Raw genomic sequence first — 27,451 nt, forward strand, 5'->3', positions numbered from 1 at the left:
ATTTGCGTAATATTCATTAAAAGGCGACTATGCATACAATGCATCCACGTGGAATGTATTTACACCACTAGTGAAGCTCTGACATGTCTGATGCCCTACCGTGCCTAATCCCGGTAGACACCCTTGTCGTTTATTTATATAAACATGGGTAGCTATTGACGGGCACATTTAATACACATGCACACCAAGCCATTCAAAGGGGATTCGACAAAAATTCGACCAAAACTATGCAAGCAACCCCCCTCACGGTTAATAAAACACACATCCACTGCCGGATGTGTAATACTTTTTATTTTACTCTCTGGAAAGGGGAAGAACATCACTTGAGAGTCACACTGCCCTCTTGGCAGAGCCCAATGCTGTGTTACACCCACCATTGACTGCTGAGTGCCACACACCTCTGTGTTGTATTCCACTAGCTAGTGCATATGCTATGACACTCTCTAGATCATGTGCACTGTAACACCACCCCGTGAATATGTCATGCCACACTTGTCTTCGCACGGGTTATATTGCCCCATCTAACGTGCCTTCCTCGATGCCTATGTTATAACGCACAGTGCTATGCCATACATATTACAATCTGGGATCCATATCTTTGTCACAGTGCATATGCAACGTTACACTCCCCAGCACATATTTTATATTACAACTTTAGAGACTAGTTAGGTTACACAACACTGCCCTGTGCATATTACACTCCAAGGCTAGTGCCTGTGCTATCTCGCGCTCTCCAATGAATCTGTCATTGCGCACAATGTATTGCATATTATATTTCACGCCCGGTTTATCTTATATCACACTTTTTGGTGCATAGTTTATACCATACACTATATCTAGTTTTCATTTTCAATCGTGCTCTCAGGACTATGTTCTATATAACACTGTGTTCACCTACCCTTTTCACGGGCATTACATTTTGCGATAGGGGGTGGAGGGTCAGGGGGTGTTTCTGCCAAGTGAGCCCGGAGTCACAGTCACAAACGTCCTCTTCTTCCTGAATAAAAGTGAGATTATGCTGCATACTTGTTCATATTTTAAGTAGTTCGCACAGACACACGTTTTAAAAACAATAAAGTTCCTAATACCCGCCTTCTCTGAACAGTTAGCTTGCTGCCCCATCCCCCTCCTCCCTATCCTCTGTTGTGTGAATCCATGGACTAGCCTCCTCCCTCCTGCCATGCATGGTCTGATGTGCTGCCACTGCCCTCAATTTAGTATGATGTACTAGTCCACTCCTCCTGCCCTCCATTGCCCAATTCTATGCCCCATCATTGATCTCCTGCTTAAACTCTGTGCTTAGCTTGCTGCCCCTATTCTCCTTCCCCCTGCCCTCCGATGTCTTTGTGCATGCCCCTGCTCCATCCTTTTTGCCCACCATGTTCCATGGACCTGCCACTCCTATCTACTCTGAGTGTTCTGTTGAGCTGCCACTCCCCTCCCACCTGCCTAACATTGTCAGATGACTGTAACCTGTCCCTGCCACCTCCACCCTGCCTGTCCACATGCCATGCCCCTATCCTCTTCCTCCTGTCCTACATGGTCCATTGTACTGCCACACCCTTCTGCCCTCCCTGGTCTGTTGTGCTGCAACTGCTCCTCCTGCCTGCCCCGTGCGGTCTGTTGTGAGGCCCCTTCCCCTGAACTTTCTTGTCTGTGTACAGGTCCTGACCCTCCCTTCTATCCTCCATCGTCCTTTGTGCATGCCCCTGCACCCTCCTTCTTGCCCATCATAGCCATTGTGCTGCCACTAACCCTCCCACTTGCCATGCATGGTCTTCTGTGCTGCCATGGCCCCTCCCACCTTCCCTGTGTGGTCAGTTAGCTGCCCCTGAACCCCTCCCACCTTCCCTCCATGGTCTGTGTGCATGCCATCACAGTCTCACTGTTGCTCTTCATGGTGTGTCTTGCTTCTAGTGCCCATCCTGCCTGACCTCCATGGCTATCTTGCTGCTCCTGCCCTGCCCCCTTGCTCCCAGCCCTCTGTTTACAAGTGCAGACCCCTACTCCCTCCCTCCTGGCTTGTCTGTTCCATTGTAATGCCCCTGATCCGTCCCTCCTGCCCTTTATGGTCTGTTATGCTGCAGCTTTCTCTCCTGTCTGTCCATTATGGTCAGCTAGCTACCATTGCCTCTTGCCCCTCTGTTCTCTGTTGTCCATGTGCATGGTCCTGTCCCCTCCCTCTTGCTTTCTATGGATTGTTGTGCTGCACTCCCGTCCCGCATGCCCTGTATGGTGTATTGTGCTGCTGCAAACCCTGATGCCTGCCCTGCAGGGTCAGTTTGGTGCACCTCTCCATGTCCCTCCTGTCCTCTGTTATCCAAGTCCATGTCCCTACCCCATTTCCTTCCATGATCCAATGTACCATACTTGCGAACATTTTGAACTTGGTAAGAGGGAGATTTTGAAAAAAAACTGGGGTATTGATTTTCCCCTTTGAGTTACATTGAAAAAGAGGAGATTGTAGACAGGAGACAGATCAAATAAAGCCCATTTGAGCTTAAAAACATTGGACGTTTCCTGGCTGAATCGGGTCTGTTGGCATGTATGGTTGTACTACCATTGCCTCTTCCTTCTGCCCACAATGGTCTATTACATTGCCACAGCCTCTCTTGCAAGTCCTGTATTGTTGGTTTGTTGCCCCTGCCCCCCTTTCCACTGCCCTCCATAGTCTGTTGTGCTGCCACGGCCCTTCCTGCCTGCTCAGTGTGGTTAAATTGTTGCCTTTGCACCCTCCTACCTGCCTTCAATTTTCAGAGTCCGTGCCCCTGGCCTCTGCCTCTCAACAGTATCCTAATGAACAACTAGATTGCTAACATTCTATATTTATTACAAAAGTGTGGAACGCCTGACGTCCTCTTGATGTAATCAAAACTGTAATACCTAGAGCATTTCCTTTAGAAATTACATATATGAGAGGGTCTTATTGGCATCAAAATTATGGTTAGTGCTCTAAAAGACTAAAATAAGGACATATTTTCTGAGTTTTCAAATAGCGACAAAGCACTTTTAAATTACCTTTATGTTTTTTTATCCAGTTGACCACTTGATTAAATGTTGCACTTAGGGGAGAGGATGTGGTGTTACTTCCAGAACTGCACACTTTGCAACTGGGGAACCAGGTTGGAGTTTCTGCTTCAGCTCGACATTCTGTGATTCTGGTCAAATCACTTAGTCTCCCCATGTCTACAACCAAAATGAATTTGTTCTTGTGTGATGTAACCAATGCTCAAGTAAAGCACTCCAATACCTGACAAGTCTGCACTATATAACACTGCAAAAACACAAAATAATAAGTGTTTTGCACACTTCTGTCATTGGGCTATATTTGGGCTACATCTGGGTGATTTTGGGCTACATTTGGGCTCTTTTGTCTCCGGTGGCCATCTTGGGAGATTTATTTGTTATGAAGTTTCCTAATTTCCTCATGTACTGCAGTCTCCTCAGTAGGAAATGCTTTCAGTTTTTTACTTTGATTCCATCATGAAGGTATTCAGATATGTCACACATTTGCCATCAATTCTGAATGTTAGCACTCTAGTTGCTCATTAGATCACTGTAGTAAAACTACTGTTCACCATGGAAGTCTGCTCCTGGTATTAAAAGTGCATGTTTCAGTCTGCATGTCAGAATGTTTTAATGAAATAGAAGAGGATTTGAGAAGTCACTCAAAATGTGCCCTCATTTTCTTTCTTCAGCATTAATCATAATTTCTATGGCAAAATGAACCCCCTCATTGTGTTCCTTTTTAAATTAAATTTTTTAAGTGTTACCAGTTTATTCCAATCAAGATGGCTTCAGGTGTGCCATACTTTTGTCATAATGAAGACAGTAAGCGCTCTAGTTGTTTTTAAGAACACTCTGGGACATTCTGTCATTGGGCTATACTTGGGCTACATCTGGGTGATATTTGGGCTACATTTGGGCTCTTTTGTCTCTGGTGGCCATCTTGGGAGACTTATTTGTTATGAAGTTTCCTAATTTCCTCATTTACTGCAGTCTCCTCAGTAGGAAATACTTTCAGTTTTTTACTTTGATTCCATCAAGAAGGCATTCAGATGTGTCACACATTTGCCATAAATTCAGAATGTTAGCACTCTTTTTGCTCATTAGATCACTGTAGTAAAGCTACTGCTCACCAGGTAAAACTGCTGCTGGTATTGAAAGTGCATGTTTCAGTCTGCATGTCAGAATTTCTTAATGAAATAGAAGAGGATTTGAGAAGTCACTCAAAATGTGCCCTAATTTTTCTTTCTGCAGCACTAATCATACTTTTTATGGAAAAATGAACCCCCTCATTTTGTTCCTTTTTAAATTAAATGTTTTAAGAGTTACCACTTTAATCCAAGCAAGATGGCTTCAGGTGTGCCATACGTTTATCATAAGTAGGACTGTTAGCGCTCTAGTTGTTCTTGGAACACTCTGGGAAGCTGCAGTAGAACACAAAGGAATCAACCGACAGTCTCTGCCCTTGTTGGATGTACATGTTTTACTGAGAATGTCAGACTTCATTCTCACATGACTGAGAAACCTCTGTGGGAAAAGCATGAGAAAATATTTTTCTCTCAATCATGATATCCCAGCAGAAGGCTTTTTCACATGGTGAAATCACCTTAGAACATACCACAATTCCTAAAATGAGTATGGTACCATCAACAAAGGATTTATAATGTAACTAAAGTCTTAAAACCTTCTATCAACTGCAATGCTTTTTAATGAGGTGCTATCATGTATATTGGTCCCAAGATGGCTGCCAACACTTCTTGGATGAAGTGCTGACAGCCAATCAGATCTCAGGATGAGATGTGTGGTTAGGCTCCGCCCACATATATATATGATTTTACTTTTGATTTTCTCAGGAACTACTGAACAGATTGACACCAGACCTGCAAAAGGCACATCCCTGACCTGAGGAATACCTCTCTGCCAAATTTCAAGTAATTCTGTTCAGCCGTTCGGGCTGTACCTTGGACTAAAGGTCCCTATGGAAAATTGCATGGGGAAAACGTGTTTTGGGACTCCCTTTTTTTCTCAGCCCCCGTTTGACGAATCCCCCCGAGACTTTCAGGGTAGGAGCGGAGCGGAGCGCCCCACCTATTTTGAAAATTTCGCGAGGATTCGTCAACCGGCGCCAAAGTTATTCCAAATAGAATGTTGCGGATTTCCTATGGAAACACGGTCCTAACTATAACTATCTACTGGCGACCGCCAGTAGATAATATATATATATATATATATATATATATATATATATATATATATATATATATTCACTGAAAAAACCATAGGTTTCACACATGTTATAGTTAGCGGAAATTTTACTGATAAAAAACCAATGAAATTGCCCCGTTATAGTTAGTGCTGGCAACTATAACTCACGCGACCGCAATCCTCTGCTGATGCTAATACTGTATTTAGACACTTATTTGCCCATGTCTTCTTCCATACATTTTTAGCTATACATATATTACAAATATTTTTTTTTCATAAAGACACATATGTCATCAGCAGAAGATTGCGGTCGCGTGAGTTATAGTTGCCAGCACTAACTATAACGGGGCAATTTCATTGGTTTTTTATCAGTAAAATTTCCGCTAACTATAACATGTGTGAAACCTATGGTTTTTTCAGTGAATTTGCAAGGTTTTTTAAATGCTAATTCCTAACTATAACGTGTGTGAAACCTATGGTTTTTTCAGTGAATTTGTACGGTTTTTTAAATGCTAAGTTACTTTACGCCATTCGTGGCGTGCGTGCCCACTTAACGCAGTTCGTTCCGTGCGCGCACGGTGCGCTTCGCGCACCGTGCGCGCACAGTGAGCACGCGGTGCGCTTCGCGCACCGCGCACCCACTTTACGCAGTTAGTGCCGTGCCCACGTTACGCTAGATGGGCCATGTACGCACGATGCGCTTCGCGCACCGTGCGCACATGGAGGACATATTATGCGCTTCCTTGTGATCGGTAATCTGTTGAATTTTTTTTGGGAATTTCTGTGGTCTCATAAGCCATGCACAAATGGTGGCCTGCGGCCACCATTTGCACACGGGGTGGAGAAAGTGTGGATTTTTTTATTTTTTTTATTTTTGACCGTACGCGTACGGTAAGCGTACGGTAAGCGTAATCGGCAAAATTGCCGAAAAAAAAATAAAACCTTTTTTGCTCTTGGGGGATGTTTGGGGGCTCCCTCAACATGACTATGTGGGAGGGAGTTGTCAAAACAGCCCCGTAACATGTTTTTTGCCATCAGGTTTGATAAACAACACTCAGTGCGAGAGACAAAATGGCGGACGCCGCTTCCTGGTTTCGGCCGATTCGAATGTTTACTAAGATCTAAGAGCCAATCAGAATCGCGCTCGCGCACGCCACCGTACGCTTACGGTAAGCGTACGGTAAGCGTACCGTAAGCGGGCTCAGATATATATATTGATTTAAAGGCTATTTTCTCAGAATCTACTGAACAGATTTACACCAAACCTACAAAAGGCACTTCCTTGACCTAGGGACTACCTCTCTGCCAAATTTCTAGTAATTCTGTTCAGCCGTTCGGGCTGTAGCTCGTTCTAAAGGTCCTATGGAAAAATGCATGGGAAAAACGCGTTTTGGGACCCTCCTTTTATCTCAGCACCCGCTTGACGAATCCCCCCGAGACTTTCAAGGTAGGAGCGGAGCGTAGCGCCCCACCTATTTTGAGAAATTCGCGAGGATTCGTCGACCGGCGCCAAAGTTATTCAAAATAGAATGTTGAGGTTTTCCTATGGAAACGTGGTCCTAACTATAACTACCTACTGGCGACCGCCAGTAGGTAATATATATATATATATATATATATATGTAAAGAAGCCTTACGCTGCTCAAGCATAAGAAAAGAGTCGCACTCAGGATTCAAATGGGCGAAAAACAAATTTTATTGACTCTGACGCGTTTCAACGACACCCGTCTTTGTCAAAGAGTCATTCAGTAACCCGGAAGTGGTCAAGGGCTTAAAAACACTTCCTCACAATTCAGTAGACATAGAAAACAGGGTGAGTTGCAAAATGAAACTGCAATCGATTCAATGAAAACAGACTACCACAGTAAATACATGTGAAATCCATACATAGAATCACGCAAATTCAAATACATATACATAATTCATCAACCTGAAGTACAGAGAGTCAACATATATGTATGAATAAAATATAATAAAAAAATATAATAAAAATAAAGATTTATATATATAAATAATAAATGCCAAGTGGCTAAGAAGACCAACAGCATAGGATCAGTTTCTATCAACTTTCTAAATTTTTTTTAAATTTTTTGAAAGGTATTATGCAAGTGCATGAATAACAAATGTCTCACCCAAAATTGACATATATAAGGGCAAATGCCAGTCCAAAAAACGTAAAGGATAAATAACCTTTCTCGTAATTGTCTACTACGGGGGAAAAATCAAAGTCACCTAGTCCGGCCCCCTACGGGTTGCTAGTTCAACACAAAAAAGAGTACAAGGACAGAAAATACCAGCAAGTTAGCATCATCATATTTTGAAAACAAAAATCACAAAAATCAATCAAAAACACCCAGGCCAACCAGGATGCACCTCGAGCAGCCGCTCTAGAGGACTGGCAAAAGGCCCAGGCATCAATGCATATATCCGAAATGGATATAGGCAAGTCAACCCAAAGTTACTAGGGCAGATGTGTGAAACAAGGGGATATAGAGGGAATAAAGAAGGAATAAAAGGGGGAATAAAAGGGCAAGGAGCTAAAGACAAAGGAATAAGGGAGAAAGAAAGACAGAAAAAGATAGAAAGAGATAAAGAAAGAGGTAAGAATGAAAGTTGAGATGGCAATAGAATAAGCGACAATAGTGTCGAGGAAGAGTATGTGTACGTATATATTCTTGTACATGCATTGGAAACTGTAATGTATACATTCATAGGCAAGGACATCAAGAACAACAGAGAAGGGTAGGGAAGGACCAGGTGTTTTGATACTGAACAAAATTGCCCAGAAAAGCTACAATTCCATTGTAAACACAAGGAATAATATCGAGCTAATCATAAACAAAAATAGAATCTGGTCCAATTATCCAAGATGAATGTGGAGATCCTCCTCCTGATTGAGCCCACCAGGGAACTTGCTGCATAATTTAATAATATATTCTGATTCTAGGCGCCTCAATCGCCGTTGCCGGTCACCACCTCTAGTATTAGCAGGAACCCTGTCGATACCAAAAAATGCAATCTTAGTGTTGATATCCTTGATGTCACCATGCATTACATGACAATGTTTCGCAATAGCATAAGACATGTCGCCATTTTTCACTGCGCGCAGATGTTCCAAAATGCGTTTCTTAACAGGGAAGATAGTACTCCCCACATAGCGTAGGCCACAAATACAGCTAATGACATATACCACATACTCAGTATTACAGTTGATGAAATTCCGTATTTTTCCTTGCTTACCATTTGGGAGAGAGAAAGTCTTGACATTGGAACTACAGCTACACGCCTTACATCTGCCACATTTGAAAAACCCTGGGAGTTCCCTCAACCAGGATTTGGGTGTAGAACTGGGTATAGTCAAGTGACTGTGAACCAAGAGGTCTCTTAAGGATCGACACTTGCGGTAAGTAATGTGGGGAGTAGGGCTGACCAATTTACCAATAATAACATCACTCCTGATAATATGCCAATGTTTGCGTATTATCTGATGTAAATCTCGTGAAGCGGAATTATATGTGGTGATCAATCTTACTTCTTGTTTATCACTAACCTGTGGTTTAGGAGTAAGTAAACTGCTTCTTTCTCTAGTATCCACTTTTCGAATGGCTGTTTTCAGATTCTTGGCAGTGTAGCCTCTACTCCTAAATTTTGTCTGCATATCAGTGACCTCTTTCTCAAACAGTGCTTGGGTACTGCAATTTCTCTTTGCTCTTAAAAATTCACCATAGGGAATACTACGTTTTAAACCCACTGGGTGGTGACTTCCAAAATGTAAGATACTATTGCCTGAAGTGGGTTTCCTATACAATTTAGTTTGTAAGGTACCCCCGCCTACCTCAACCTGAACATCCAAAAATTCAATAGTCTGAGGATCGGTTTTGCTCGTGAATTCCAAATTCAGTTCATTCAGTGAAAGACCCTGGATAAAACAGTCAAGGTCATCCTGTGGACCGTCCCAAATCATGAAGATATCATCTATGTACCGGGTCCACAGAATGACATTTTCCTGATATTTTGCATTACCGTCATGCCACAGATGTTCCGCCTCCCACCACCCCATCATGAGGCAGGCGTAACTCGGTGCAAAACAACTGCCCATCGCAGTTCCTGTATACTGTTCGTACCACTGATCTTCAAATAAAAAACAGTTATTGTGCAAACAAAAATGTAACATTTGTAATAAGACAGTGGTATGATCAAACAGTGTTAACGGTCTGTCCCTCAAAAAATATTTACAAGCTGCAATACCAAGGTCATGTTCAATGCAGGTATATAGCGCGACAACATCAATTGTTGCCAGAATGTATGTATCCTGCCAAGGAATTTCCTGTATTTTAGAGAGAAAGTCCATAGTATCCCTACAATAAGAGGGAAGGTTACAAACATATGGACTAAGAAAGTAGTCCAAATAAATGGAGGTATTCTCTAAAAGACTCTGGTTCGCTGCAATTATTGGTCTTCCAGGAGGATCTGTCGGATGTTTATGCACCTTGGGCAAAAGGTAAAAAACTGGAACCATAGGTTTCCGTACGAGCAAAAAAAGATATTCATTTTTGCTCAATAAGTCGTTTTGTTGCCAGCCTTCTAGCATAGCATGGTATTCACATATGGTTTTATTGTATCTGCCCAAACTGGAACGTAAATAACTTCCAGAGAACTCCAATTGGCGCTTGGCCTCCGTACGATATTTATCAATGTCCCAGAGGACCACATTTCCTCCTTTGTCGGAAGGTTTTATGACAAAATTGGTCGCTTTTTCGAGGGACGCCAGTCCACTTCTCTGTGAGGGTGTCAGATTGTGTGCAAAAGTATCCTGCTGTCTCTTCCATAAATCAAGCATATCCTTAAGAATGACCTCATGAAAAGTATCGATCCCATCATGTAAGGTTATAGGATTAAACCTAGATTTTGGTTTGAAGTCATTCCTGGATTTCCTGCTAATCTCCATGTCCATGTTAATCAAAAGTTCTCGGTCCGTAGACCAATCCATTGTGCCTGTCTGAAATTCCCTGAGTATAGACAAAGTCGCAATATCACTGATAGCTAAAGTACCCTCAGCCGACTCCAGGGTATTAGTACCATCATGTTTGGGATTACCAATATTAGTATTGCGTGCAGTGTGAATTTTGAGTAATTTCAGTTTGCGCATAAAGAAAAACAAATCTATGCGTGTTTTAGCATAATCAAAATTCGCAGTAGGGCAGAAGGAGAGACCCAGCTCCAATACTGATCTCTCTTCTGGGGTAATCTCGTGGGAGGAAAGATTAATAATAGAAAGATTGGTTTGCTCACCTTTCATTTGTTCCGTTTGGATCGCCTGGAGCCTCTCCCACGTGGCGTTTCGTTTTCGCTCCCCTTCCCCACCTCTCCTGCACCTTCTTTTCCTCGATCTCTGCCTCCTCCTTTGCCTCTTCCCCGAGCCGGTTTTTTTGTTGAATTGAGGCTCAGTTGGACAAAACGGTATTCCTCTAGTGCTGTGAAAGGGCCTCTTTCTAAGCCCACACGGCTTTCATCCTCCGACGAAGCAATTGAGCTGGACCCGGAGGCCTCCGATTCCAGGATATGAAGTGCTTCAACGTTCTTATAGTCCCGTCTGATGGCATCGTACTTTCGGCTAAAGGTCAGAATGCGACCTTGTGCGTAATCATTACGATCCCGAATGAATTTCCATCTTTTCCTGGCTTTAATCCCATCTTCGTATTTCGTCAACCTTATCGTCATTTCCTTAACGAAATTGGTAATTTCCTCTTGAGATGTTAATTTATTTAACTCTTCACGAAGCTGTTTAAGGTCCTCCTCAATCTGCTGAAGTTCGATGGCAGCATATTTAGAGAGGAGCCCTAACATTTGTTTGCAGGTAGTTGCCATCAAACCCGACCATTCCTCCAATAGTTTCGGATTTGGATTTTGATATGTGGGGGTCACCAGGATTCGCAGCCCCCTTGGGACACGTCCCACTTCGATATAGTTGTCGAGTGATATTACTTCCCAACTCCTATTAATTTGCTTCTTGCAAAGCTTCTCGAGTCTGTTAAGGTCCTGACGGAGTGTTCTTTCACCACTGGACTCAGTGCCCTGGTCACGCATATATGAAAAGAATTAACAATTTATATAATTTTATCTTTGTTTTAAAAAAAATATATATATCAATATATCTAACACATTTCCAAATATGTAAACATTAATTTTGGTACATCTGTTCTGTAATGTTGGCAAACACTTTTTGTGAAAAATGTAGGTAACATGAAAAAAGTATGACATGCTACCCATACAGTGAATTAAGCCTTTAATTTTTTGGTATTATTGAAAATGCTATAATTTTAAATGCCAAAGGTAAAACAATATAAAAACACTTAGCATTGTATACAGAACATATTTATTATCTTATCAATATCTTCTAATAGGATTCCCCATAATGTTTGCCTATTTATTATTTAACAATTGTTACATACACCTGTTATCTAAGTAACATTTGCTTGGGTTAACACACAAAAATCCAAAGTATATACAGTTAATAATCAAAAACAATTTTTTCTTCATATTGTGTACCTGTTGCTATGACGAGCCATACAGATGGCTGACTGGGACAGGACCTCATCTGTGAGTAATTCCAACTTGTCTCCAGTCTTGTCTGCCATGGCAGCTTGCAGATTAGGGGGAGCAGCAAAGTTGGAGGAGGCCTGTACAATACCAAGGTTAGGAGGCAATTGAGAAACCATTACAGAAGTGCAGGCGTCAGTACGGAGAAGATATCACTCAATAGATGCCTACATCTTCCACTGGATAGTCTCTTACCCATCGCCCATGTGATCCTATGGGTGTGTACGTCGTTGGAAAACCTGGTAGATGTACAATTTCCATCTGTCATGATAGAGAAATCAGGCAGCTGCTATTTTTGGATGGACCACATGTAACTTGTTAGAAAAGCTTGCAAGAAATACCCAAAATGGCAGTTTATGTGTCGGAAACACAGTGAACAACTTAAATGATATACTTATATTTGTTGCATCGGTAAATATGGAATAGTGGTAGTGTACATTACACCTATATTGTACGAATTTAATTAAAACATCCATTGACAGATTTCAAATTTAAACAAAAAAAAATAAGGTTATACATAGTTGCACATTTACCCTGGCCCATGCCAGAGGCTCATTTGCAGTGCATGCTTCCTTATTACATTCTGGCAGTTGTAGTCTTCATTAATACATTATAAAAGTAGACTACAAGCTACAGTTTGTACAATAAGAATAATGTAATGGGTAAGAACATCATACATGGAGCAGAGTAACTTAACATCTAAGTATTTATGCGAAAAGGAGGTGACACATTAACTTTATTAATGTCCAAAATATATAGGGGCCGATTTACAAAGGTAATCTGAACCTAAACTTTATGACTTTTGGTATTCACAGAAGACACGACTTTTGGCATTCACAAAATTCATTTCTGACTCGTATTTTTACGTCCGCACTCAGGCAAAAATCTCCGCAGTCGGAGTGGAATCACCACATCCGGGCCGGAATCTCTACATCCGGGCCGTAACCTCCGCACTCGGGCTAGAATCCCTACACCTGCAGGTAAAAGTGGTGGTCGGGGGGTGATGCAGGGGAAAAGCAACAGAAAATATAGTAGGGAAAATAAAATTAAAAGAATAATCAAAACCACTTGGCTTGTGCACGCCACATCGCTGTGCACAAGGTAAGGGATTTTATTTTTTTAAACATTGATTTTCCCTATTTCATCATCTATCTAATTGCCCCCTCCCCTCCAAGCCCCCCCCCCCCCACCTCATTGCTCCTACCTGCACCGGCTGCTGCTGCACTTATCATTACTTTTAGCATGTAGAAGCAGTGAGGAAATTTCGAACAAGCTGCACATGTACATTTTTGCTTGGCTGACTCTTCTCTGTTCTCCCCTATTGAAACATTCAGCCATAGTAAAGTCAGCCACTGTAGCAGAGGTCCCTGCATCTGCCGGGAGGAAACAACATAATTCACAGCAAGCCATACCACCCTCAGAAACTGGTAAGTAAAACTGGTCCGGAGAAGGTCCAAAAGCCTGCATTGTCAGCAGACAACAGATGGACATATAGGGCCTGATTCACAAAGATAAACTGAGATGAAAGTCTAACTTTATGACTTTCATTACTCAGAAATGACATTTACGGGTGACAAATGCCCTTTGTGAATACAAAAAGTCATAAATTGTGATTTTTGGCTCTGTATACCTTTCAGGATTGGAGCCATTACAGGTATTCCATCAACTGTGCCTGAACTCTGAAATCAAGTGCATCACATGTGGCATCTAGAATGTTAACTGACAAACACATATATCATTGTAGGTGCAATGATGTCGTCCAGGATTCCAGTCCCCACAGTGACATCTTCTACAAGGTGGTCTATGACATCTGGTCAGGAACCACACACTGGGCAAATGCGGGACCCTGGCAAGTAAATCCAAGAATGATGTACCTGAATGCTCATAAAATGTGGCTTTAATGTCCGCAGCACGTTGTATGTGTTCAATATCACTGTTGTCTCTCAAGACAATATGCCTGCATATGGCATTTTACCACATAAGATATCACACCATGGTGGCTAGGGAAAGAATGACACTAAATGTATGGTAAGTGAGTGCAGTATGTACATAATAGACTATATTGTGTTATATGAAGTGGACTAGCCACATCTGGATTGTAAGTCAATGATATGAAAACTCTCAAGGAAAATCACAAGGTATAAAATGTATGGAAATTGGTGTGGATGAGCGTTGCACTAATGCCAGTTAGGTTGTGTTGTTTTGGGAGGGGTGCATGGGCTGCTAAGGTGGATGTTGAGGAAGTGAAATACATATATCTGGTGGCTGAAATGCACAATGCAAATTCAGTGTAGGAGGCAGCCATCCAAGCTTCTAAACTTTAACACGATATGTGATCCTAGTCAAATGTTGAAAATCAGCTTTCCTCCTCTTCTATCGTATTCTTATAATTAAGTGACAGGATAATGTATAAGGCTAGGATGTGTGCTGTATAAAACATCATCGATTGACATCTAAGTTCTAACATGATGTCGTACATGTATAATGGTAACAGAGGACACACAAAGATTGAACATAACAAATGTGGGATCTCACAGACATTAATGAGCGTTGGGGGGAGAGAAGCACAAATGTGCCACAAAATGTACCTGACTATTGGACATCTCACATATTAACTCTTCAATGCAATGATATGATCTGATGTGAAAATGTGAAACTGGTCTGCATGATGATGTACACTCCTTTTGATTTGCCAACAGAAAACATCATAGTCATAAAGCATGATGGGCCTAACGATGCAGATATAATCAAAGGTAGGCTGAGGAGTTCAGCATAATTACCCCTTCCTTCAAATATTAGTTTCCTTCTCATACACGTTTTTCTGTTCATGTGTTATCTCGTTGATGTCAGTGCTGTGTGGAGGTAACAGCTGACAACTGCTGCTGGTGAGCAGGGGCCCACATGTAAAATTCAGGAGGTAAACATGCGGCACACTGGCCAGAAATAGCATTTCAATGGTCTTTGACAATGACAAATACATGTTAATTCATTGCTATCATCCTGTGTACTAAAATATGGACATGTATGTCTCATAACAGCTGCTGGCAGGATACCATCAGTGCTGTAGACAACACCATCCCGGGGTATGCAAGACATCCAGGCTGCAGCAGTGAAACCCACTTGCATCTGTCCATCAGGTAAGCAGGCCATAAAGACTTTCCCTTTTATAGATTTCAAAATCATTTCAAAGATCCAAACCCCTTTCTGCATAGCATCCACAGTTGGTGTGTAAAAAGTTATGTACATACTATTTCAGTAAGGTTAGTGTCACATGTGCCTGCTTGCATATTAGTCATGCAGATCATTAAGTATGGTGTCACTTTCCTCTCCAGCTGCTGGAACACGGACCGCTTCTTCAGCTACACCTATAAGGAGCCAGGTTCAGCAGCTGACATCAGGGGGGATCGGCAAGCAACACAGAGCTGTGGCTGGAGCTGGTGTGGAGCTTGTGCATTGTACATCTCTATTCAACACCTCAGTGCTATGGTGTGAGCTGTCAAGTGTAGGTGTAGCCAAACCAGGTCACACATGTACAGCAGAATCAACCCTTGTGTTGCACCACATCATATACTAGGTCAATTACTTATCCTGTTGCAACCTCTGTCTTCCAGGTTATGAAGACGATGAGGTCTATGGACCTTCCACCAGCGGTGGGTGACGGGCAATCTTAGGGGAGAATACAATACTCTTGCAAGCAGCAATTTCAGCTGCCAGTACTGCGCAAGAGGAGGAGGAAGAACGAGAGGAGGCTGTTGAATAGGAGGGTGAGGGAGACTATCTGGACCTTCTCACGGAGGAGAGGAGTCAGATGCCCTGGCCGGAACATTTGTTACACTGGCCAAGGCCACCCCCCATCTGCCCAGCAAAGTGCTGCAGCATCCAAACCCCATGATTGCCTGTCTTCAGCATCACTCTAACCAGCCTCAGCTCTCACACCCCCCAACACAGACATCACTCCCTCACAGCCTTCACATCCAGGACAGACATGGTTGTTCATGTACACCTACACACTCCTCCCTATACAGTGCATCCCAGGCATTCTCTCCACCTTCTGAGGAAGGTACCTCCCCTGGTGTGGTGCAGGTATCCCCTGAGCAGATGGCCATGGTGCCAGTGGGAGGAGGAATTCTTCCAACAGCAGGCTGATGTGAGGCAGGACATTTGTGCCAATAGGGGCTACCCTGTCAGACATATCTGAGGCGCTGCAGGACATGTGGCAAATCCCTCAAGCGGTGCACAGACTGACGCAAGTGTTGGACAGGATGGACAGGATGGATAGATCTTAACAAGACATGTCAAAGAAGATCAAAGACATTTTATACATCCATAGGGAAGTGAGTGCAAGACACCATGCCTTGCCCATGAAGATGATGGAGGGCATGCTAAAGCCTATCCAAATTCTCCCATCAAGGTAAATGCAGGGAGGGGAGTCATCACAACTGTCTGCAGCATATCACACCCACACACCTGTACCACAAACTGCACAGGCTCGCCTCAATAGTACACATCTACCACCACCCCCAGGGTCCAGACCCTCCCCTACCTGCATATCCAACACCACTCCCTGTCCAGGCACACCCTGACCTGCACATCCACCACCACCCCCTGTCCAAGCACTCTCCACACCTGCACATCCACCCCCTGTCCAGGCACTCCCCACACCTGCATATCCACCACAACTCCTGTACAATAACTTCTTTGTGTACAGGCAGATGCACTACACCAACCTGCACCTCAGCAACAAAATAAATGCACTTGCTCTAAGCGATCCTCACTACCAACTCTGCAAAGTCACGAGCACGATCCCCCTTGATCACAGGAAAAAAATATCATCCTGAGTGAATATGTGTACATAAAATATAAATGTCCTCACAAGTCAAGACTAAGTTGCGTATTTTGTACTGATGGGTAGATGTATACCCTTGTGGTGGTCTAGAGATATGAGGATGAAAGTGTGTGAGTGACACATGTAAAAGTGTAACCCCATCAGTGTAACAAGCTATCATGCCCAGAGCAAATAACTACTACCAAGATATATGTCCATACTTTGAACACAACATTTTCAATGAAGTTAACAATATAGAGAAAGTTTGATTTGAAATATGTGTTTATGTATATTAAATGGTTTTGATAAAAAAAAATCAGTCCATTTTGAAGGGAGAAAGGAAAGCAAATAATGTTCTATAAAAAGGAAGAACAAGGGGACTTGGAGGGAGAAGGGCAACATAAATAAAATATGTCAGGAAGCGTCAGGGGAACCAGTCTATATAGAAAGGGCAAAGGAAGTAAATATCCAAAACAAAGTCAAAGTCCAACAAGTCAACTGTCCTTCTGGTCATCCTCAATCTCCACAATGTTCAGATCCTCTGAATTCAAAGCAGGTGCCTGGCTGCCGGTGCAGGACCAGGCATCACACGGGGTTGGAATACACGAGGAGTATGGGGGAAACATTGTGTGGCAATGTACAGGGGGAAACATTGAGGGTGGTTTGGGAGGGACATTGGGCTAGGACAGACAACATGGCTGCACCCAAGGAAGTGGCAGTGAGGGTGGCCATAGATCTTGCAAGGTCCTCTTGCATCATAAGTAGGGCTCCCGGTTTTATGGTATTTATTTCCGTCTGTATTTATCCATATTTATTTTTTGGGCATTTTTTCTGTATTTATCCACATTTATTTTTGTCACAAGCAAAAGACGACGCTACAGCTAGTACTTTTCCACATTTATTTAAATTGACAATGCACACATGCGCTCGGTTGTTATTGGTCAACACTATACATTCATCTGAAAACTTTGCCATTTGCAGAATGTCCCAAATATGCTTAAAAGTGCTATCACAAGCCATTTGTCTCAGAGCCTTGCAGTTTCTGTCATCGGCAGAGTGCCATATCCTCTCCCCCACTTAACACCATACTGCCCCACTGAGAGAAACTCACACTACCTTCAGCTGCAACCCAATTGTGCCCCGCTATAAACACCTGGAAGCAATTCAATTCAAATTATGCACTAGACTACAGTAATATGCTGCCTGAAAAAAAGTAACAACATCCTGGAAAAAAGCAAACACTCATAGGGAATACAACTTAAAGCCTTTACACTCATTATTCAGAAATCAATGAGTGTTATTGCTTGAAAAGCTAACAACATGAAAAGAAAAGTAGCACTTCACTGGCAAAATCTGTAAGGTGGCGCTAATGTGTTTCAGTGTAAATAAAACCAATATGGCCACTTTGCGACTACTCTGTCTTGCTTTATTTATGTATTTATTGTTTGTATTTTAAAACCTTTTTTGTCTCCTCCTGAGGCTGCATTTTGGAGTAGAAAAATGTCAGACAAAGACATTTACAGCAAAAGTGTTTCTTCTTTTTTTGGATCCATTAAATTGTGGTGCTTAAACCGACTCGCCTCTTGTCTCCTTTCTCAGTCCATGCAAAATAAAGCTCTTTGTTTGTTTATCATTTTTTTTAAATCTTATCTCGAAAACTTCTCTTAATCCCCCACATTCCTGGTTGGACTACACTGAGCGTTTGTTTATTCACGGCTTCGCCTCCAGCACACAGGCTGTCTTGGTTTTACACATCATAAAGATTTTAAACTGTAAACAACTGTGATTGCATTTAATGCAAGCAAATCTTTTCATATTCTCGACATTCGTGGGATGGCTAAAGCCTTAAGAATGACCAAACCATAGCCTTAGCAGCCTTTCATACACGGGGTGTGACCCGCCTCCCCGAGTGTCGGTGTGGGGATTTGGCCGACCTGGAAAGGGGGGGAAGGGGGACCGACCCTTACAGTACCCATCCGTATATAGCACTCGCCAGGCTAGATGAAGATTTGCTTACTGCTGTTGCTCTGGCTGTAACTGAAGCAGTTTGCAGCGTGGGCGTGGACTGTAAACTGGCTGGTTTAATATACCGCACCAGCCCTTTTTAACCTACCACCTGTATGTGCGCACATCGCAAGCTGCCCTTGTAAAACCCAGTCTGCGAGGAAAAGACGGGTGCTGGTGCAATCGGCAGAGTGAAGAGGCAGGGGCTAAGGGGTGAAAGAACAACAAAGCCTCATTAACAAGTAAACAGGCTTTCAAAGACCTGTGAAGTACTCGGGTGCAGTGGCTGTGTGTGTTGTCGGGAAGCTGTCTCAGCCCGAGCTGACACCTTTTAACCCTCTAAGGAGGGGGAGACACCAGATGGTTGGGGTGTGATTCTATTAATGTCAATGACAAAATATACTAGTATTTTCCTGTTTTTATATATAAATACAGATAAAGGAAAACTTGTTTTCCGTCTGTATTTATATGTAAAAATCAGTTTAAACGGAAAACCGGGAGCCCTAATCATAAGCTCTTCATTGCAGATCTGTAGCATGATGCAAGACGACATGTCTGGCTGACCTTCATATGCCCCCACCACTTCCTGGAGTGCAGCCACAGGAGTCACAAACAGTTCGGGAGGCTAGTGGCAGGTGATGCAGCTGGGGACCCCGATGGAATGGGGCCTCTGGAGTCAGGGAGAAGCTGATGGCAGGCCCAGGTTGTGTTATGGCCTGCCCCGAGGACACCTCCCCAAAATAAAGTTATGAATAGTCAGGGGGAGAGTCAATTTCCTCCCCACCCTGGCCAGAGGTGTCCAGTTCTTAACTCCCCCTACAATGTCCTCAGCCTCCACCTGGTCCGTAGCCCTTGAGGTGTGTTCTTGCTCAATCCGGGTGGGAGCAATTCCCCTGCCTTCTGATGTAGAAGGTCCCTCCTCGTCTTCCTCTTCAGTTGTGGAGAGCAGTCGTGGCCGCTGATGCCCCAACAATGTCCTGCTCCAACCCAGCTCCTGGTCCTGTTGGCCTACTGACCCCACTGAAATGGAAGACAAATCATAATGTAGTGGTTGTACACGTCAGAATGAGATACATAACTACATGAAGCAAGGGCGGACTTTGTTCTCCTCTGATCACACTATACACATATAAGTGACTTTGAACCTGAAGTGCGTGTATGTTCACTGTGATCTCCTGATTTGGCTCACACATGGACATCTTATTAGAAATGTTATGGTTTACACTTCTGTACTGACCAACCCTCACCTTCTGCATTATTGTAATCTGTGTTTCCTGTGCTACATAGGCATCTTCCAAGGCCAATCTACAAAAGGAGATCGGAGACATTCCAGATGGTATTGGAATGTTCCTGTGATATGGAGTCTCTGCACTTTTACACTTTCTAACAAATGTCATCTGAATTGTAACATTGTATGCGACAACACAAAATGCAGATTTGGGTGCACATATCCAAATAGAGGCTGGGATATTAGCTTTGCTACATGGGGAGTCTAAGATTTTGATATTCCCTCACAACAGCAGACAGTCTAGTGCCACATTTTGCCTTCGAAGACTGCTCAAGTAGTGCTGTAGCCTGGTGAATAGTTGTGGCTAGTTGTAACAGCTACCTTGACTGAACAAATGACATACAAGCCACTGTTGGGAAGATGTGTACATGGACCAACTTAGAGAAGTTGGTGTCACTTAAACGTGAGGCAAGGATCTCAAAGTCTGTCTAACTCCATGGCATATGATGATCTGTCTTAATCAGAACCCATTCTCACCAAAGGCAATGCAAGTTACAGCATCCAACACCCATAGGCCTCTCGTCCACACACTGGACAGTGTCTGTGTCTGTACCATTCCTCACCCAAAGCACACATCAGTTATAATGCCCTTGGTTCACTGGTAATGGTGCTGGCAGTGCAATTTTAGATACAAATGAACATGTGTGGCTCTGTTACCCCGGTGGCATACAAAAACTACCACTCCAAAAATGCACTCTGTTCAGTGCATTCTATGTGCTACAGTGAGCCTTTGGCCTCATAATGACTGCTGCATTTGCACAGAATAGGTAAATGGAGGCATGGGACACGTGATGGTACAGCTCTGTAATCCCTCACACAATACTTTCAGACACATATTGCAGTTAACACACTTCAAGCTCTCTGCTGCTCATGCTCCTCCGACTGATCATTGAGGGTTGGCCAGGCTGCCCTCAGGACCCACCTGTACAGTGCCGATAGACGGACCGGTGCATATGGAGCTGGGAGGACTTCCCTGGGCCTTGATCTAGGTGCACGTTTTAGATCCTCCCAGCGCTTACGGCATGTCCTGCCCCGCTGGGTATATGCTCCCACTGTACTGCAGTGTTTCCCAATGGTGGCCCAGAATCTGGTGCATGCTGCATTGCTCAACTGTTCCTCAGGCCCCCATACAGCTGAGGGAATTTTTCCTACAACCCTTCTGCTAGGGCATCCAATTCCCTTTCAGTGAAAGGGGGTACTTTCTCCTTACATCCCTCAGCCATGTTGGGGGTACTTTGGTTGTACTGAGCAGCAGAATGGCAGAGGATCTGATCTGTGACAGAGGATGACTCAGAATGGACAAAAAATGGCTGCCAGCAACTTCCTGTGATGTATTTCCTGCCTACCACTTCCTGTATGTCATTTCCTGTATGAAAGAATGTGTTACGGTCTGTTTCTGGAACCTCTGGTCCGAATGCATACTCTCCATATGCGGAGCCTATGTGCCGTATGCGGAGCTGAGGCGCTGCTCATGGCGCTTATGCTCCGCATACAAAGAGTACGCACTCGGGCCGGAGATTCTGGAAACAGACCGGAACCCATTCTTTCGTGCAGGAAATGACATACAGGAAGTGGTAGGCAGGAAATACATTACAGGAAGTTGCTGGCAGACATTTCCTGTTCATTCTGAGTCATCCTCTGTCACAGATCAGATCCTTTGCCATTCTGAGCTCTGTAGCAGAGATCCCAAAAATGACTCATAAAAGGAAAATAAGAGACATGAAACGAAAGGAAGAACAGACCATTAAATTATGTTTGGAAAAGGGTGTGGCCAGGCACAACCTCATATCCCAGAAGAGTTTGCTCCTTTACATTATGCTACATGTAGTCCAAATTGTGTGCTCAACTCAAGAGTTGACTGTAGTGTTCCGGTAAATTTGGGGGAAGCAGTTTTGTTTATCCCAAACACATAGGGCCTGATTCACAAAGCTCATCATCACTCATGTTGGGCCCCCTCAGTTGTGGGGGAGTCAATTCAGGTGGGGGCAAATACTCCACAATGCAATAGTTAGGCCCCTTTGTGAATCAGCCACCAATTTTCAAAAGGTCCTGGGAGGTCTCACACATGATAATACATTTAATCCTCTGAGGCAATGGATTCCTTAGGGACATTGACAACACTGATTGCTGACATCTGCACATGACCTAATGCATGGCCTATCTTTTGACTCCTGTCAACAGCTGTGGTTTACATTCATTTAGTGAGGCTTGCAAAGAAGTCTCAGGATGGAATTTTTGGACTGAGTTGTAAATATCCAACTTTCATCATTGACAACAGACTGCAAACCACATTTTGTCCATAACACAACAGGTTGCTCAGGTGAAAAAAGTGCCACCAGCTGATAATGGATTTGAATACTCTGCCCTCTGTTCTGTGCAATCACCCAGTTGGCCGGATTCAGACCTAGCTGAGGTACAAGAGGTATTTGTAAGCCATGACTTAAAGCTATGTTGTGCAAGACACAACAGGCTAATATGATCTTGCAGACAACTTCAGGGAAGAACATGAGCACCCCCTGTACGGTCAAGTCATCGGAATTGTGACTTCAGGAGACTAAAAGTGCCCTCTATGATGGCTCAAGTTTGTATGTGTGCCCTATTGTAGCTACTCTGTGGTACAGTGGCTGCATATCTGTATGGTGTGAGATGTTGAGGGGAGACGGCATGCCCAGTATCGCCTGAGGAGGGAAAATAGGGCAAATGATTACATTTCCCTCTTACATCTGTACAGAACATGGTCTATACTTTGTTACATGCAGTGTCTGATGATTCTTACTGTAAAATGGTTGTTTATGTGAGATGGCATTCATACATTACATTTATACATACCCCACATGTTTTGTGCTTGGTACTTACCCAGTAGCCACATGTTGCCAAATTCTCCCACAGTCATCTACCAGTCAAGAGGTGACTTGGGGAATGGAAAGCTGTCATGGGTACTTCCCAGAAACACTACATGCACATACATGAATTTACAACTGGCATCACAGACAACCTGTACATTGATAGAATGCCATTGGTATCTGTTGCAGAAGATGTGCAGAATGCGGTGGGGTGGCTAAAGAGCCACATGGGTACTATCAATTGCACCCAGCACACCTGGGAAGCGAGAAATGTGATAGAAATCCCTAGCTGCCCTTTGTCTCCTGTCCAGTGTATGGGGCATTTGTATGTGGAGGTGGGCTCTTGTAATGCAGGTCAGTACCTGATGGAAGCTCCTTGATTAGCTTGCCTGAGAGATGCCCACAAGGTCATGGTAGACCCTTTGGAATGACCCAATAGCAAAAAATGGAGAGCAGCAAGGATCTTGAGATAGGCTGGGATGGCATGGGAGCGACAGGTCACAGAGTCAAGTTTCTGCTCCCACTCACAAACCATCTTCAAGATGACATCTGGGGGAAACGGTATCTGGCCCTGACATCTTGGCTGGACATCCCAAGTAGACTAATCCTTTGTCTGAATTTCCTCTCTACTCTCCTCATCCTCCTCAACTCTTCTTGCCGCATGCGACGGGGCAGAGCAACAAACACATTCAGCAACATGTTGGAAGATTTGTATGTGTTAGCTCTGATTTTATATTTGCTGCAGGGCTGGGATTGGCTGTTGGGCTGCAGTGTTTCAGCAGGAGCATGGTGGGGATGGTAAGCACTTACACAGGTGTTTAGCGTTGAAGACAATGATCACCTGGTCCGAGTGCGGAGACTCTGGCCCGAGTGCCGAGATTCCATCACCGGTGCTGCGATTCCGCCCCGACTGTGGAGATTCTGGCGCGAGTGAGGAGACTCCTGCCTGGGTGCAGACGCAAAGATATGAGTCAAAAATAATTTTTGTGAATTCTAAAAGTCGTAAATGTCTGCTGTGAACATCAGAAGTCATAAAGTTAGACTTTTGGCTCAGATTACCTTTGTGAATCGGCCCCATAAAGTTTGTTAATTGAACATAAACAACCATATTTATTTTAGAAAAAAAAATATATTCAATTTTCTTTTTTCAGGCACATCCTCCAACCATCACAGATGGAACCGTGGCAGAGTTCAGAGAAGCCAGCCTAGAGAATTCCATCCATTTCCCGACCTTGCCACCATGCAAGAAAGAGAAATCATCAAGAAATGTAGGCTGAACCGCCAAACCATATTAAATTTATGCCATCAGCTGAAGCCTCAACTTCTTCCTCTGAACTAAAATCCAATCGCTATTACACTGCTGGTGAAAACCTAGATAGTACTCCATTTTGCCGACACTTGATCTTTTCAATGCACAGTAAGAGATAGCAATGAAAATTCACAATCAACTTTCAGTGGTATCCTACAGGAATTCCTGATGGTGATGGTGACCCACAGGAACAGCTTCATTAAAGTCCCAAGAAATGGAGATGTAATCAACATTGTGAAGGTTGACTTTTATGCTTTGGGTGGCATATCACATGTTGTTGGGGCCACTGTTGGGACACACATTGCCTTGGTTTCACTGCTCAACAGAGCACAAGTGTACTGCAGCATGAAAAATTTCCATTCTATGAATGTGCAAGATGTTTGTATTCCCGATCTGTTTATCACTAGCGTCTGTGCATGCTTCCCTGTATCCACCCATGATTCAATTGTGCTACTCAATAGCAGTATACAACAGCACATTGCAAAAGTTGGAAATGTGAGGGCCTGGCTTATTGGTAAGCACTATGTTTTAATGTGTGTCAAAATGTACAAATGTTCTCCCAAAATTTAAATCTCAAATGTTTATTTTACTCAATATCAAAAAATTGCTTTTCTTAGAAGACTCAGCTTATCCAAACTGATCGTGGTTGTTACCACCTCTAAGATATTCTGCAATGCCAGGGGAAGACCACTTCAGTGAGGTACATAGTAGAACTGGGTGACCTAAGGAGCATACTTTTGGGTTCTTAAAGGCAAGATATCGTTGTCTGGATAAGTCTGGTTGAGTACTCCTCTACTCACTCGATAAGGTATTGATCCTGGATGATGAATACAATGAGAAGGCTCAGGGTGATGTTGAGGAATAGCAAAACGAAGAAGACAGTGGTGAGGTAGAAGGAAATGATTTGAGACAAGATGTCATCGACAACTTTTTCTCATGGGGGTAAGTAGTAGATGTAGTAGTACGTGTAAATGAATAAAATATCTAATCATATTTCTATACAGTTGAGAGACTATTGTTAATTAGGTATATGTACACAGAAGGTGGTTATACATATTGATGTTTTTCAGTGTGTTTGTAACATGGAAGAGTGGCACATCTGTATATGAAAGATGCGTTTTTATTAAATGTTAGATAAGAGGGTACCTGTTAGAACTGGGGATCTCTAGTTGGCAGAGGTAGGTACCTTTGACCAAATAGGGACCCTTGCTTCTAAGTCAGGGAAAGTGGATTACACTACTGGATAACCCCTGTTCACCCCCTTGGTAGCTTGGCACAAGCAGACAGACTTATCTCAGAGATAGTGTGTTAAGCATTTGTGAACACATACACTAATACAGTGAAAATACTACAGATGGACAACACACAGGATTTATAAAAATAAGTATTCTTTATATAGACTTAACACAAGACCACAAATGACAAAAATCCATAATACTGTAATCAAAATTGACTTAAAGATGGTAGAATTAGCTTAGTTCTAGTTGATGGTAAATGCAGCACAGTTCTCACAAAAGTACCTGGATGCGTAATGCAAAATAAACAAAAGGCTTGCAGCGTTGGAGATGCGTCGGTTCCTTGCTTCGGGGGAGATGATGCGTCGCGCCTCAATGCTTGCGCAGAGTAGGGGATGCGTCTTGATCCTTACCGGAAAGGAGGTGATGTGTAGGTTCTCGTGCTGCAGCCCGGTTGCGATGCGGCAAGATGGAGCCTTGATGCGATGCGATAATCCGGTGTGATGCGATAAGATGGCATCCTTGATGCGACGACGTTGAGATGATGCGACATGCCCTGGCAGCCTTGTGGTGACTCTGTACTTTGGAGCCGCAACAGGCCCTGTGACACGCTTCTCTGATGATGCGACAGCGACCCTCACGGTTGCAACGCGCTTTTCCGGTGATGCGACAGCAGACAGCTGCAACGAAGGCACGCTTCTGGGAGACGCGGCGGCGGTGTGATAACTACAACTGCGGCGGCGACACGCTTCTTCTCGTTTCGTCACGCTTCCAGCTCCCAGCGACACGAAGGCTTCTGCAGATAGAATTCCCAGCAAGGAAATTCAGAGGGGAGCTGGTGGTGAAGTCTGTTGTCCCTTAGACTTCAGCAGGAGGCAAGCACAAGTTCAAGCCCTTGGAGAAATATTCTGCAAGATAATGAAAGTTCCGTAAAAAGTTCCTTCTCCTCTCCTTGGCAATGAAAACACCACTGCAGGCCAACCCAACAACACAGCACACTGGCAGGGGGGCAGTCCAACTCCTACAGCTTCCTTTGGTTCTTCTCCTTGGCAGAGGTTTCTTCTTGTTCCAGAAGTGATCTAAAGTCTTGGGGTTTGGGTCCCCATATTTATACTACTTTTCTCTTTGCTCTCCACGAAGGCAAAGAGGCCTTTGCCTAGTCCAAACCAGTTCTGGAGCACTTTGTTTACCTGACTCCTTCTTTCCTTTCAGAGTGCGGGGCAGAGACATCAGACACACCGCAGGAGGTGGAGCCAGCATCGTGGCGGGAACGCACAGCCCTATTCAGGTCCCAGGTGCAACTCCTCCCACCCATCTACATGCAGATCTTCCTATTCAGCCCTGTGCTGACTCACCCTCTCCCCTGGTTATCCCAAGCCCCTGTCACTCAAAGAACCAGACACACAATACACAACCTAGCAGAGGCAGGCTTGGACAGTTAAGCAAGAAAATACCTACTTTCTAAAAGTGGTATTTTCAAACACAGAATGATAAAACCAACTTTACTAAAAGATGTATTTTATCATTCTGAGATCAGGCATACTACATTCGAAATTCTACCATGTTCCCTGAGTCAGTTAGGATTATAAGATGTAATAATCAACTGCCCATTCTAGCCTATGGGGAACAGGTAGCCTTGCAATAGTAAAAAACGAAAATGGCTGTAATTCACTATTAGGACATGCCACACACACCAGGGCATGTTCTACCTTATACTTACAATGCACCCTGCCCTTGGGCCTACCATATGGGTGTCTGATATGAAGATAAGGGAACGTTAAGGGACTGACAAGTGGGTGCACTTGCCAAGTCGACATGGCAGTCCCAGACTGGACATAGGCTCTGCAATGACAGACCTGAGAGAAACTTTACACGCTGCTTCTGTGGGTGGTACAACCAGTGCTGCAAGCCCACCAGCAGCATTTGATTTACCAGCCCTGGGCACACATGGTGCACTGTACTAGGGTCTGACAAATAAATCAAATAACCCAATCATGGAGTCACTAATCAATGCATTAATTTAACATAGGAAGTACTTGCACTGTGGCACTGAATAGCAGTGGCACAGTGCCCAAAGCATCTAAACCAGCAAAACATATCAAAAACAGAGGAGGCAATCAGAAAAAATGGAAGTGA

Source organism: Triturus cristatus, chromosome 6 (genome assembly GCF_964204655.1).
Source record: "Triturus cristatus chromosome 6, aTriCri1.1, whole genome shotgun sequence".
NCBI lineage: Eukaryota > Metazoa > Chordata > Amphibia > Caudata > Salamandridae > Triturus > Triturus cristatus.